A 15,483-nucleotide genomic window follows, 5' to 3' on the forward strand; every position below is an offset into this window, starting at 1 on the left:
CCAAGTTCTCTCTAAGACTCAGGAGTCTAATCTTTTAGGTTGAGTTCTGCCTGTGATAGTTAATAGCTGTGTGAATTTTAGCAGATCCCATAACCACTCTACCTCTCAGTTTTCTCAGTTGTGTCTCTCAGTTAATAAGAGACTGACTCTCTTGAGCTTCTGGGGGCACAAGTGTGTATAACGTGAGATATTGCAAGTAAAATGCAGAGCCAGGAGCCCAGAGCCCAGTACGTAGCAAACGATCAGTGAAGCTTGGCTAAGGTTATTATTGAGGGCTTGAGGGGGACCCTTTTGCTCGTTCTCACATGTGATACCCCCACCACATCACTAAAGCAGCCGTGCAATTTCTGGGCATTGCCAGAATATTCTATTGAATACAACCTCTTGGTTTTATTCATTTCCTCAAGCCTTTTTAATAGACTAAGTTTTTTACCTAAACTTGATATTCTTATGATTTCTCAAAACCCTCTGGTGGGAAATAGTTCTTATTCATAAAGGAGATGTAAAATTGCTTCTTGTTCTGAGACTAATGAAAATATTTCCCCAGCCCCAAACACATGGGCCTATAGATTGCTCACAGTGCAAATGCCCAGACAAAGAAGTGCAAATGTTCACTTTATAAAAGTAGTGTTTGATTATCACCATTTGATTATGAACCATTCATTATTCCATGTACTTTCCATGTTATATTTCATTTATTATGCAAAAGGCCATTTTTAAAATTCTTGGGTTTTTCTTTTTTTTGTACTCTAATGGACTAATTTTTTTTTGGTAAACTAAGAAATAAAGTGCTATTTTAATATCTTAGCCTAAATTCTAGTTTTAATTGGTTAAAAAGAGTGATAAAAAGATTTACTTCCTTCCCCCAAAGATTCATCAATTAGTCCAATATTATTTACTGCATAATCAATCTTCCATTACTCTTGGGAATTTTTATCAATTTTTATAAACCAAAGTCCATATATGTATAATTGATTCTATTTCAGACTATTTATTTTGTTTTACTATTTATTCTATAAGTCAATGCTCATCATTTATTTTCTCTAGCTTTAATTAATATTTAGTATTTATTATTAATATGAATCCTTATTTTAGATATTTTTGATTCTCTAAAAGTGATATTTTCATAAAATTTCAGGAAAAATTGTGGCAAGATAGATACTGAAAAATCTTTTTTATATAAACTTGTAATATTAAGATGTTTTTATTCTGATCTTACTGTAATTATCTCTCTTCTGCCCATAGTACCTGTGCTAACTTGTTCACATATTATTGTGGATATACCTCTGGTGTACATCACAAATTGGGAAAAGCATCAATAAATAAATAAGGGCTAGATTTGTATTTAATCTTTTTGCCTAAAGTGCATGCCCAGATTTGAATTAATGGTTGCTATTAAAAATCTTCTACTTTATCTCAAACTGCATGCAGTTCAAAAGTAGCTTTGTATCTGTGAATCAAATTTTAGGTGCATTAGATAGTTTTGCAAATTTTTTAGGGCTTATTCCTGGTGTATGTGAGAGCTCAAACCTCAGAAGTTGGTCTCTCTTTTCAGTAACACTTGCCACATCTGGTTGCTACCAGGCTCCAGCCAGACTTTTAAAAATTAGCATATGGGCTGGAGCAGTGGTGCAAGCAGTAAGGCATTTGCCTTGTGCACAACTAACCTAGGGCAGACTGCAGTTTGATCCCCCGGTGTCCCATGTGGTTCCCCAAGCCAGGAGTGATTTCTGAGCGCATAGCCAGGAGTAATGCCTAAATATCACCGGGTTGTGGCCCCCAAAGCAAAATAAATAAATGAATGAACAAATAATTAAATAAATAAATAAAATTAGCATAAAAGTTTCTAGCTGGAATATCAAGTTCTCTGCATTTTTAACTGATTGTGGCAAAAAAAAAAAAAAGGAATGGTTGCAGGCTGGGCAAAAGTTTTCAGTATTAATTGGAAATGCTTCAGATGCTATAGAAAAATCAACTACTGCAAATTAAGTGTAACATGAATTTACCAATTCATTTGGTACCAACTGTGTTAGAATTTTGGGCATTGATTTGGAACATGGATGTTCAGGGATTTCTAAGCTAAAGATTGTCTTAAGGCCTTTATCAATATAGAGATCATGTGACAAGAAAAGATTTTCTTTGCAGTTTTGATGCATCATGAGATTTACCATAATGAAACTGTTTCACTCCTAAGCAGAGTTTTGGTTGTTGGCAGTTACCAAAAGTCCCCTCCTGTTTGTTTTAGATACAATATTATTTGTAATCTGAAGAGTTTTGGTTGTTGGCATTTGCCAAAAGTCCCCTCCTGTTTGTTTTAAATACACAATTATTTGTAATGTTCCAATAGAACTTGCTTCTTACTGATGTCTTTGGAATTATTTTGTTTAACCTCATTTGCAAGATAAAAAGAAAACTCTTGTCATGTGCCCAAGCACACAGAATTTGTGAAGAGAAACAACATTCTTGAATTTCCTTTTCTTTGACTTTTTTTTTAAATAGAATGGTCTGTTTTGTGAAACAGCAGGGTTTCCCCCCCCCCCTTTTGGTGCCATTTCAGATAGCATTACATGGTGCAGAATAAGCACCATTCACTTATTCTGTGGGAGCATTTGCAAAGGTACATTGCTGTGGGAACTTTTTTAAGAAAAGGGCTCAGTTTGAACCAGGTCACGGGGATTGTTGGACTTGTTCCTGTGGCCCCCTTATGCGCTGATAAAGCCAGGTGGCATTATTCCTTGTTTGCATGGGCACATTAAAATGGAAAATACTATACATACAAATAAGTTCTTATCTAATAGAGATAGGAACACACAAATCTAGTGGTACAATGGAACCTTACACCCTGAACATTGACATGATGACCTGCACAGGCCTCAGAGGTTTGGGCATTTTCCAGTCACCCCTGAACCAGGGAAGCCATCTATGAAACATCCAAAGTTGTCTATGTCATCATCTGGAAGCAATTCTCTACCAGGGAAGACCCTACTGATGCTCTGACATCGATTTACTCAAAAGAGTCTTCCCTTAACACTGAGAAGATTTAAACAACAACAACAACAACTTGCATACTGGACAGGGCTTTCTGCATTGCTCATTAATTGCGAGTTGAAATTAGACACTGCTCCACACCATCCTGACTTCAATGTAGGATATACAGATTCCAGGACCTTCAATACAAAAACAAGATACCAACAACAGAGACTGTGAAAAATATAATTGTATGGGCACTACAGACAATGACCAGAATTGGACAAACTAGTTTGCCTGGAGCCTAGAAATGGTCTTATGTCAGGAAACTTCAGGGGTAAGGTCACCTTGTACTTAGGCCAAAAGTTTTTCCTTTCCATGACCCCCATACTTTGGTGGGTCCATGCAAACGATAATTGCCACTCTAACATTGTTTATACGTGCTCCTTTGACTCTAAACCTTTAAAAACCACTAGTAAAAATATCTGGAACTGCAAAAAAAAAAATGGTTTGCATTAGTGTTAACATATATGCTTTTAGTTAAACTAGCATTCTGGGGGATAAAGGAGGAAGAAAAGGATATATGCTTGGAAACAGGGATGAAGGGAGGACAACACTGGGGGTGATGGATATTCCCCTGATTCAATGTTAATATGTACCTAAAATACTACTGTGAAAGATATGTAAGTCATTATGATCAAAAAATTGTGTTTTATTTAGAAATGTTCTTTGACTTACATGTATTATTATATTATATTAATTATAAGTTATGCTATGTTACTAAAAAAAAGAGAGAAGGATTTGTAGGGACAGGCAAAGGGCCATAGAATACCTGTGGCAAAACACTTTCTGTTGGGGACTCAGGCTGACTTTTACCCTGAGTTTTATTTCCCAAAAAGATTTCACATTCCTTTCTGTGGAAAATAAAGGGCTCCCTCAGATGGTCCAAATCAAGTAATCTCAGAAAAGTTACTAGATGAACTTCAGTCAGTCCCAGCAGTCTCTTCTCAGACCCTCACTCTGATTATTCCCAACCCTTGTTATGATGAGATTCACTTTATGAGAGCTCATAGCTTCCAGAGCAACCTTTTTTGTGGAACTCTTTCTACATGCCTTCTTTTCCCAGGAAGAAAGCACCAGTAAAATGGTAAGCATTTCCCTTTACAAGACTTGCCATGAATGTGGAATAACAGAAATAAGTTTTCCATTTTAAATAGCTGGGGTGAATGGTTAATCTTTTCCTGGGCTTGGTTTGAACATTCTTGTGGGCTGGAATTTTTCTATGCAGTGTTTCCAAGTCCCACATTACTGCTATGTTCCTTTTCCTTTATTTTTTTTTCCAGGCTCCGCCCCCACTTCTCTTTCTAAATTAGGGCAGTGGGTCCAGCCCGGAGACACATACAGTAGTGATGGCCCGTGATTCAAGTCAAAGAATGTTTAGTCTGGAGCCCACAAAGCCCCGCCATTCCCAGCACAGAAGCAGATACAGCAAAACCCGGAGAAAGCAAATGTGGCATTAAAGAAAACGCGCGAAGATAGACACCACCATAAAAACTAACTCTGTGTTAGCCCCACAAAGGAAGAAGGAACAAGGGTTTTGAATGCTAAAATCTAGAGGGTTGTATGAAAGGGAGGAGAACATCCACAAAATAGACAGACTGAATAAAAGTATTTATCTTTAAGCAACACAAGTCATGGTAATTAAATTAGGTCAGGCTGGTTACAACTACAGAAAGCAGGCTGTAACTAATTTCAAAAGGAACAGAAAAGACCTGAAAAGAAAACAGATTGACAGCTCCCACTCCCTCCTCCTTCTTCTTCCCTCTCTCCCCATCAAGACAGCCCAACATCAAAAAGTGGGAAGAGAGGTCCTGATTTAGCAGGATATTTGCCTCAACGAGGAATATAAACTTGGAGATTCATTCAGGGACAGTCTATTAGAGGTAGGGATTTGATCTATGTGAAGAGCAAGAAGTACTCATATGCTGATAAAAACTGATGAAACCTGTGCCCTCCACAGTTCAGTCCATTGTTAGAGCTGCATCTTCCCTCCCCATTGTTAAGTAGAGCCAGACCTTCTTTCTCAGCAGCGGAATGACCAGCTTTCATGGTTTACTATGTTGCTGAAAGTTTTCTGTAAGCAGGAGGACATTCTGGGACCTTTCATTCAAATGACCTTTTTCAAGCCCCAACTAACTAAAATCTATCTAAATGGTTTGAAGCATAGCTTCAAATATTTACTCTGAATGTAAGATTGCCAAGTTGTAAAGAAATTTGGAACGTGTATGGGAGCTGGGAAAAATAGCAAAGGAACCTTTATTTATAGCACATTGTCTTTTTAAGAGAAAGTTGACAGTAAATCAGTTCTTGTTTTTATTAAAAAAAAATAGCCCAGGATTTGAAAGACTTTTTTTCACTTTTTTTTTTTTTTTGGTCTTAGGAAGGAAAGCTACTGACTACCAACATTAATAATATGAAGAGATGGTAATAACAATTGCTTATGACTTTTTGGGGCCCAATAAAATTCATCTTTGTCATACCATAATTAAACTTACTGCTATATTACTATAACTATATCCCAACTGCCTTTGTCATTATTAGTAGCTAGGCAAATGTACTTATTGGCTAAGCTTCAGAAAGAATTGTGCTATTTCATGACACATTTTAGTTTTTAGTTAGTTTATTGTTTCTTTTTGGAGGTCACATCCAAATGTGTTCAGGGCTTACTCTTGTCTCTGCACTCAGGGATAACTCTTGGAGACGGTCAGGGGACTATATGCAGAAATGGAAATGGAATCCGGTTTGGCCTTATTGTAACTAAGTGCCTTCCCCACTATATTATCTCGCTGGTTTCCTCATGAGACATTTTAGGAATTTACATGAACAAAAGTCTATCTTTATCTACTCTGATATATGAACTGTTCTTATTTATATATATTTTAATTACTATAAAAATGTAGGAAATGACCCGCTCTTCAGGAATTTAGACATAGACAAGGAATACCATGCTAAACAAATATGCACAATCTAAAAACTTCATTTAAACTTAATTTCATCTTTCTGATATTTGCAGGGTGAATTTAAACCTTCCCTATGTTCTAGAAGTCATGCCTAGAAGCATGGCATGGAGATTTCCCTGAGGGACTGGAACCACTTGTTATTCACAACATTGAAGTGTGGGTTGGGGAACATCAACTACTCGCATCTTTGAAGCAGAAATGCCACATCATAAATAGAAAAGACAGTGATCTCAAGTAAAATGCCTTGCATGCGCTAACCTAGGACAGATCTTGGTTTGATCCCCTGGCATCCCATATGGTCCCACAAGCCAGGAGCGATTACTGAGTGCATAGCCAAGAATAAGTGACTGTCACTGGGTGTGACCCAAAAAACAAAAAAAATACAGCTACAAGGAGGTAACACACTTGACTTGTTATGTGGCTGCAGGACCCATGACCCTGGTTCAAATTCTTAACACACCTCCGGTACCTTGAACACCTCTGGAGTCGCTTTTGAGCACAGAGCCACTAGGAATAGCTCCTGAAGAAACCTTCCCCTTCTATTATTATTATTATTATTATTATTATTATTATTATTATTATTATTATTATTATTATTATTATTTTAAAGTGAAAGATTCAACTGAGTTTTAGAGAAATGGAAGTCTTTAGATATACTTAAAAAATAAACTTGACTTCAACTGAGTTTTAGAGGAGTGGAAGTCTTTAGATATACTTAAAAAATAAACTTGACTTCAACCCTTCTTTGAAAACCTCAAATAAACCTTTCAACACATCAGTTAACCATAATCTTTAATTTTAAACACTCTCTGTATTCTTAACTACATTGGTTTCTAAATTTTCTTTGACTACTGACTAGTGTGCTATCACTTAGTTTTCAAATTTACCAGGCATTTTGAATTGCAACTGTATAGTTTTCTATTATGAGATAGAAACTTGCCTCAGATTTATTTGCAAATTGAATCACTCTCAGAGAGTAGAGAGCTTGTGAAAATGTCACACCTGGCTTTTCTAAATTTTGTGTAAAAATTAAAAGTAATTTGTTTCCTCATAGTATTGCCAATGATGACTATGATACTGCTCTAAGCTCACTGAAGCCAGTACTCTTACTTTAGGTTCAGATTTTGTTGAGAGATTTTGCTTAGATTGCATTTTTTCCCCAAGAAATATCTAGAAATAGAAAAGAGATTGTAAAGAATTTGTATTTAAAAGTACAGTCCTTTAAAATACTTGGATAGAGTGACTTAAATATATTTTCATGTTTGATCCTCTTAATTTCCAAGCATCTTGTTTTACTGAGTTTACATCTGACTTTGAGTTGGAAGCTAGTTGGTACAGAGCATTTAGACTGTCAAAAACTTGGTTCATGGGAGAAGCATGAAGAGAGAGAAATAGCTGTTCTCTGGTCATGCTGTGGAGGAAAATTAAAAAGGAAAGAGCCCATTTTTTTTGGCCAAAATGAAAAATATATAAAAGTTCAAAAAATGAAAGTGTAAAGTGGTTGTGAATTGTACTATTAAATTTCTTTTCCTTTAACTTGCCTAACAAATAGTCAACTCATTCTATTCTGCGGGCTAAATGCTTTTTTGATGACTTCTTTTCAGAGCTGTGTTTGACTTTTTGACTTGATCTGCTTTTAAAATAGAAATGACAGAAGGAATACCCAGATGGTTTAGAGGCACTATTAAGATAGGAAGATCCATTTGATGTCTTTTCTTTTATTCCTAAGATTTAAACATGTGAAATATGATTAATGTGGTAATAGTAAAAACTGTTCCAAGGTTAGGTAAATTGAATGTGAGCAGGTTCTGAGGTAGAATATAAGATCTTTCTTTCTGTAGATTACTATACAGTTGCTATTTTGCTCTGCTTTTCTTTCAACTTTTTGATTGTTTTTCTTTTCTTTTATATTTATAGAAAAATTTAATTTTAAATTGAAATTATTTTGTTTCTCCTTTCATTTTCATGACATTTTGTTGAGCAAAATTAAAATTAAAAAATTTTAAGGTCAAGGCTGTTATTATTCTTTATTAATATACTTAGTGACCTAAATTTGCCTCAATCACTTGAAGAATAATTGGAAAACTGATAGAAATCACTCCCTTTACTACCCAACAAGAAAGTTGCCTTTTCTTAATTAGATTTTCTATTATTTATTTGGTGTAGGTAGTATTTTTATTTTACTCAATTTAAAATTGTTCAGGGAAACTAAACTCACAAAGTATACAATGGAGTAGAACAGTAGTGCCTGTGAATCAATGTTTAGAGTATACAACTACAAATAATCTTAGATTCCTAAGTTAAAATGACCCTTTGAAACTCACTTCTGATTACTTTTTTTTTTTTTTTTTTTTTTTGCTGACACCAGATACATATATTCTTCCTTAATGCCGGAGTGAAGCCCAGACCGTTCATTGTGGCAGGCTCAATCATTTCCATGCCATTGTGGGGTGTGGTGTTTGTGTTACACATTTACATTTTAAAAGTGGTAGCCTGTGCGGGTGACTTTCAAACAATCCACAAACCTATTCCCACATCAGCCCTTCTGCTTAATCAGCAAGCACTTTATTCTCACTCTTTTCAAAGACACTTGAGCTGGCTGAAAAGCTACAGGACAATTCAAGTGAGTGTGCTGGAGGGTCCCCGCCAGTGTTTGCCAATTCAAATTTACGCTTGGACTCATCTGGTGAAGAAGCTCGGCTCCTGGACCCCTCGAATTTGTGCAGAACAAACACCATGAAAATAAAGGAAGGAGAAGTGTCTTCCTAGCAGGAGTTAATTTTTCTGAGCCTGGATTTGTGAGTGGGTGGCGATTGTGAGGTAGAAGATAAGAAAAAAGAGTTTGATGGTCATCTGGATTGAAATAGTCTCTTAGAGTCTATGGTGCTCAGGATGATGTTCTTAATATATTGGTGATACAATGGGATTTTAAATTTTCAGCTGTTTTACTGCAGGCCATTAGGTGTCAGTAAGCTTAAGTTTCTTGAAACTTTGAAATAATTCTCTATTTCATTTTCACTTACAAAGCCATTATTCTTATCCAGAAGGAAGTATAACAAATAACTAAAAGTATGCCATTTTGGATATGAATAAAGGATTTATAGCTATTTATTTATTTATTTATTTTTGTATTGTTATTTGGAAGACACACCCGGTTATGATCAGGGGTTATTCCTGGGTCTGTGTGCAGGATCATTCCTGGCCAGGGATCATTCCATATGGAATGCTGGGGATGGAATCTGAGCTAGCTGCATGCAAGGCAAACACCCTATCTGCTGTGCTATGGTTCTGGTCTCAAAATAAAGGATTCATATTTAATTTAAAATTTTGATTACGTGCCAGGATTTTAAAGTTGAACATATGGGAGTGTCTGAGCTAAAACGAGAAATGTATAGACTTTCATGATTTGGCTTTTTAATTTAGTACTCTTTAATGGTAGGCCTATGTACAAGTTGGCCATATTAAGAATGTAAATATTGACATATTAGAGATGAAAAAGATAATGATAAAGAAAATTAAACAAAAGAATAACAATGTTAATCTTGGTGTATTTGCTTCTTGACTAACCTGAGTTTGATCTGTCATTTCATCTTGCTCTGCAGTGGGAAAGTATATCAGTAAATTTAGACACACAAACTCATCTGAGGTTGGTTTTAGCCTTTGCGTGTGATCAGGAGAAATTGCTTTAAGCCCTTGGTGTTGCTATTTTTATTATTAATAAAACATAATAGTTTTCCCTACTGGAATGTTTTGTTATGCCAAAGCCTTCATCTAAATATAATAAATATCCTTTTCTGTAAAGAAAAATAGAGAATTTTATTATTTTGTCAATAATCAATGTAGAAACAGGCAGGGTTTCTACATTGTGAGCATTAATTTCTGCAAAGGACTGCCTGTTAGTATTTAATGTAGGTTCAGATTTAAATTTATTTTTTGACTTGTGGTTTTGAGGGTTCATTTGTCTCATATTAGATATGAAGAGTTTGGATAACTTAGTTTCATTTCTCTTTTTAACTTATATTCATTACAGTTTCGGTAAAAATGGTTTCAATAGTGTTAATGTTGATAGTAATGACGTACAATGTTTCTACACCTCACTATCTCCAAAGTGCCCACCACCAGTGTTTCTATCTGCTCTGTTCCATTTTTATTTTCTTTCTTTTGGAGTTGGGGACAGGGTTTGTGTCACAGCCAGCAGTATTCAGGACTTACTCTTGACTCTGCTCAGTGATCCCTGATGCAGTTCCAAAAAGAGTTGGCCTCTACAAGTCAAGCACTTTTAACCTGTATACTGTCAAGTCTCTTTATTTTCTTTTAATTATTAAATCAATAATTTTAAAACAATTTGGAATTAAACAAAATCTAGAAAACTGAAACTTAGGAGCCCAGAAAAGACCAAGGGAAAAGAAATATTGGATATAATCTTTAAATAATGTTTATACCAAAAATAGACTTCAATGAAATGTAGCAAATCATAGCCAAAATTGGAAAATTGAACTACAAGTTGGCTGTGTACTGGGAAGTTTTATGTTCTCATTGGTAAATACAATTTAGGGAAAACTTAAATTTTGAAAAAGAAAGCTGTCAATCAATTAGGAACGTGTACTAAGGTGCTCATTTGTAAATACTCTGAATGTTCCTAGGTACATGTCATTCCAATCATCTTTTTTTTTTTTCTTCAGAGCAAACTAAAGTTTTTTTTTTGTTTTGTTTTTTTAAAGTAAGAATTCATTTAAAGGACAAAATTGATTAACATAATGAGGTAAACTAATATAACATAATATAGTGACATAACATAACATATAATATAATTGATATAATAATAATACATGTAAGTCAAAGAAAATTTCTGATTAAAAACACAATTTTTTTTTTCATAATGGCTTACATATCTTTCACTGTAGTATTTTGGGTACATATTCACATTGAATCAGGGGAATACCCATCACCTAATATGTCCTCTTCTCAATCAAAAATCAAATATGCTAAAAATAGGCAGAGTCCTGTCTAGAGGCTTCCAACCTCAGTTTGAGAGAGGATGTGAAAAAAGTAATTAAAATACCACAACAATACACAAAAAAAAATATCGAATTAAATAACCGATAAGCACCACAGCAATAAAGACAGGCACCAGACAATAATCTCGGTTCTGAAATCAAATCATACTCAAGTGCAAAAAAGAAAGAGAAAGACAAAACAAAATAAAATAAAATAATATTGGAGACATCAACCGTAATCTCCACACCAAAATAAAGACGTCAAAAAAATAGATCATTTATTCTCCTCTTGCTGCTTTCGTGGTATGTGGAAGACTTCTACTTTATCTTGGATGGTAAAATCAGTCCTGTTTCTAAAGATCTTGGTGGCTGTGCAGATCAGGGAATGGAGTTTTTCTTTGTGGTTCTAGCAGTTATGCTTCTTCAATGTCATTTTTTGTTTTTTATGTGTTCTAGGTGTTTCAGAATAGTGCTACCATTCTGTGTTTTTCTTTTGTCTTCTGACTTACTTTGTTTAACATAACATGATCTAGGTCCATCCACGTTGCTGCAAAGTCTGTGATTGTATCATTTCTAACTGCCATGTAATATTCCATTGTATATATGTACCACATTTTAATGATCCATTCATCTGTTGTTGGACATCGAGGTTGGTTCCAAGATTTGGCTATTATACTGAGTGCTGCAATAAATAGTGGGGTGCATATGTATTTTGGAATGAATGTTCTTCCATCTTGGGGATATATGCCTAGGAGAGCAATTGCTGGGTCAAATGGCAGCTCAATTCTAAGTTCTTTGAGCACTCTCCAGACTTTTCTCCATAGATGTTGGACCAAGGGGCATTCCCACCAGCAATGAATGAGAGTTCCTTTCATACCACATCCTCTCCAACAAAGGTTGTTCCCATTATTTTTGATGTGAGCCAACCTCACTGGTGTGAGGTGGTATCTCATTGTTGTCTTGATTTGGATCTCCCTGATGATGAGCGAAGGTGAGCATGTTTTCATGTGTTTGTTGGCCATCCTTCTCTCTTCCTCAGAGAAATGTCTATTCATTTCGTCTCCCCATTTTTTTATGGCTTCGTTTGGTTTTGAAGGGCTCAGGTTTCTGAGCGCTTTGTATGTTCTAGATATCAGCCCTTTATCTGATATATCAAGTGAAAAGATTTTTTCCCATTCTGTTAGCTGTCTTCTTGCATTAAGTAGGGTTTCTTTTGCCATGCAGAAGCTTTTTAGTTTGATATAGTCCCATTTGTTTATAGTTGATGCTAACGTTTTTGCCATTGGTGCTCCGGTCTCAAAGACCCTTTTGATATAAAGGTCTTCGAGTGTTCTGCCTATTTTATTCTCGATAAACTTTATAGATTCAGGTCTGATTTCCAGATCTTTGATCCATTTTGAGTTGACTTTTGTATAAGGAGTGAGATATGGGTCGATTTTCACTTTCGTGCATATGAGTTTCCAGTTGTACCAACACCATTTGTTGAATAGGCTTTCTTTGTTCCATTTCATATTCTTGCCTCTTTTATCAAATATTAGTTGGCTATATATCTGGGGGTTTATGTCTGGGAATTCTGTTCTAATCCACTGGTCTGAGGTCCTGTCTCTGTTCCAGTACCATGCTGTTTTTATTACTATGGCTTTATAGTATAGTTTCAAGTTAGGTAAGGAGATACCTCCCAACTTCTCATTTTTCAGAATGTGTTTAGCTATCCTGGGTCTTTTATGGTTCCAAATGAATTTTATAATTGATTGTTCTATTTCTTTAAAGAATTGTGTCTGGATTTGGATAGGGATTGCATTAAATCTATATAGCAGTTTGGGTAAAATAGTCATTTTGACTATGTTAATTCTACCTATCCATGAGGATGGGATGTTCTTCCATTTCTTTAGATCGTCTTCAATTTCTTTCTGAAGTGTTTTGAAGTTTCCCTGGTATAGATCTTTCACTTCTCTTGTAAGGTTGATTCCTAGGTATTTGATATTTTTTGATACTATCTTAAATGGAATTGTATTTTTAATCTCTCTCTCCTCAACTTCATTGTTTGTATATAAAAACGCTACTGTCTTTTGTGTATTGACTTTGTATCCAGCCACTTTACTGTATTGGTTGATTGTTTCTAGGAGTTTTTCTGTGGATTCTTTAGGGTTTTTGATGTATATCATCATATCATCAGCAAATAGAGCTAGCTTGTGTTCCTCTTTCCCTACTTGAATTCCTTTGATTCCCTTCTCTTGTCGGATTGCTATTGCTAGGACTTCTAAGGTTATATTGAATAAGAGTGGAGAGAGTGGACAGCCTTGCCTAGTTCCTGACCTTAGTGGGAATGCTTCTAGCTTCTCGCCATTAATCATCTTTATGGCACAATTGTTCTTCCTCCCCCAAATCAATCATGTGGATTTCAGAAAACTTTTATGCATAATACTTGTTGAACAGTTGACTGAATCAGTAAGTGCCTAATATAATCATATTATGGGCCTCCAGGAAATTCCTAAACCTTGTCCAGCCCTATCTCTCTTGTTTCTCTAACTTCAGTGTTAGCTCCTTTATAATATCTTTGGTTTTTTTGTGGGGCACATATGGCAGAGTTCAGTTGTGATCAACAAAATCCTAGCAAATAGGATCCAATGCCTCATCAAGAAAGGTTTCATTCCAAGAATGCAAGGATGGTTTAACATATGTAAATCAATCAACATAAAACATCATACCAACGGGGCTGGAGAGATAGCATGGAGGTAAGGTGTTTGCCTTTCATGCAGAAGGTCATCGGTTCGAATCCCGGCATCCCATATGGTCCCCCGTGCCTGCCAGGAGCAATTTCTGAGCATGGAGCCAGGAATAACCCCTGAGCACTGCCAGGTGTGACCCAAAAAAACCCACAAAAACAAAAACAAAAACAAAAAACATCATACCAACAAAAAGAATAATAAAAACTACATGTTCATATCAATAGATGCACAAAAGCATTCAATATGTTCGAACACCCATTCTTGGTAAAAAAAAAATAAAACTCTCATCAAGATGTGAATGGAAGGAACTTTTCTCAATATAGTCAAGATCATCTACCAAAAGCCAATGGCAAATATTATTCTCAATGGAAATAAACTAAAAGACCTTCCTCTAAAATCTGGTACAAGACAGGGCTGCCCTCTCTCACCACTCCTATTTAACATAGTTCTGGAAGTTTTTGCCATAGTGATTAGGAAAGAAAAAGAAATCAAGGGTATCCGGATAGGACAGGAAGAAGTCAAGCTCTCACTGTTTGCAGATGACATGATAGTATATCTAAAAATCCCAAAAGACTCTACAAAAAAGCTTCTAGAAACAATAAACTTATATAGCAAAGTAGCAGACTACAAAATTAACACAAAAAAACAATGGCTTTTTTATACACCAATAATGATAGAAAAAATAAACATTAAAAATAAAATTCCATTCACATAAGTGTCAGAAAAACTCAAATACCTTGGAATCAACTTAACTAAAGAGATAAAAGACTTACACAAAAAAGAGTACAAAACCCTGATTCTAGAAATAAAAGAGGACACAAGAAAATGGAGACACAGATCCTATACATGGATTGGGAGAATTATCATAATTAACATGGTAGCATCTCCAAAGCCTTGTACAGATTTAATGTAATTCCACTAATGATACCCATGACATTATTCAAAGAAGTGAGACACTCCTGATATTTATTTGAAACAATAAACACCCATGAAAAGCTAGAGCAAAAATTAGGAAATGGAACGTGGGAGGCATCTTTTACTATTACAAAGCAATAGTCATTAAATAGTCATTAAAACAGCATAGTATTGGAGTACAGACAGACCCTAGGTATTCAGAGAATATTCTCCAGATATACAATTAATTTTTGATAAAGGTTCAATAAATGTAAAATGGAGCAAGAAAAGCCTCTTCAACAAGTGGTTTTGGGATAACTGATCAGGCACATGCAAAAAAGTAAACTCAGACCTTCAGATAACACCATTCACAAAGTTAAATTCAAATGGGTTAAAGACCTTGATATCAGACCCAAAACAGAATGGGAGAAACTATTCACCCAATTGCCATCAGATAAGGGGCTAATATCTAAGATATACAAGGTAATGACAGAACTCAACAAGAAAAAAAGATCTAACATCCATCAAAAAAAAAAAAAAACGGAGAGAAGAATTGAACACACTTTCTCAAAGAAATACAAATGGCCAAATGGCACATGAAAAAATGCTACTCATCACTAATCATCAGGAAGATGCAAATCAAAGCAACAATGAGGTATCATCTCACACCACAGAGAGTGGCACACATCACAAAAAAACAAGAACATTCTGTGCTGGTGGGAATATGGAGAGAAAGGAACTCTTATTTTCTGCTGGTGGGAATGCTGTCTAGTTCAGCCCCCATGGCAAACAATTTAGAGATTCCTCAAAAAAACTAGAAGTTGTAGATCCAGCTATACCACTCCTAGGGATATACACTAGAAACACAAAAATGCA

The sequence above is a fragment of the Suncus etruscus genome, chromosome 14 (genome assembly GCF_024139225.1).
Source record: "Suncus etruscus isolate mSunEtr1 chromosome 14, mSunEtr1.pri.cur, whole genome shotgun sequence".
Classification (NCBI taxonomy): Eukaryota; Metazoa; Chordata; class Mammalia; order Eulipotyphla; family Soricidae; genus Suncus; species Suncus etruscus.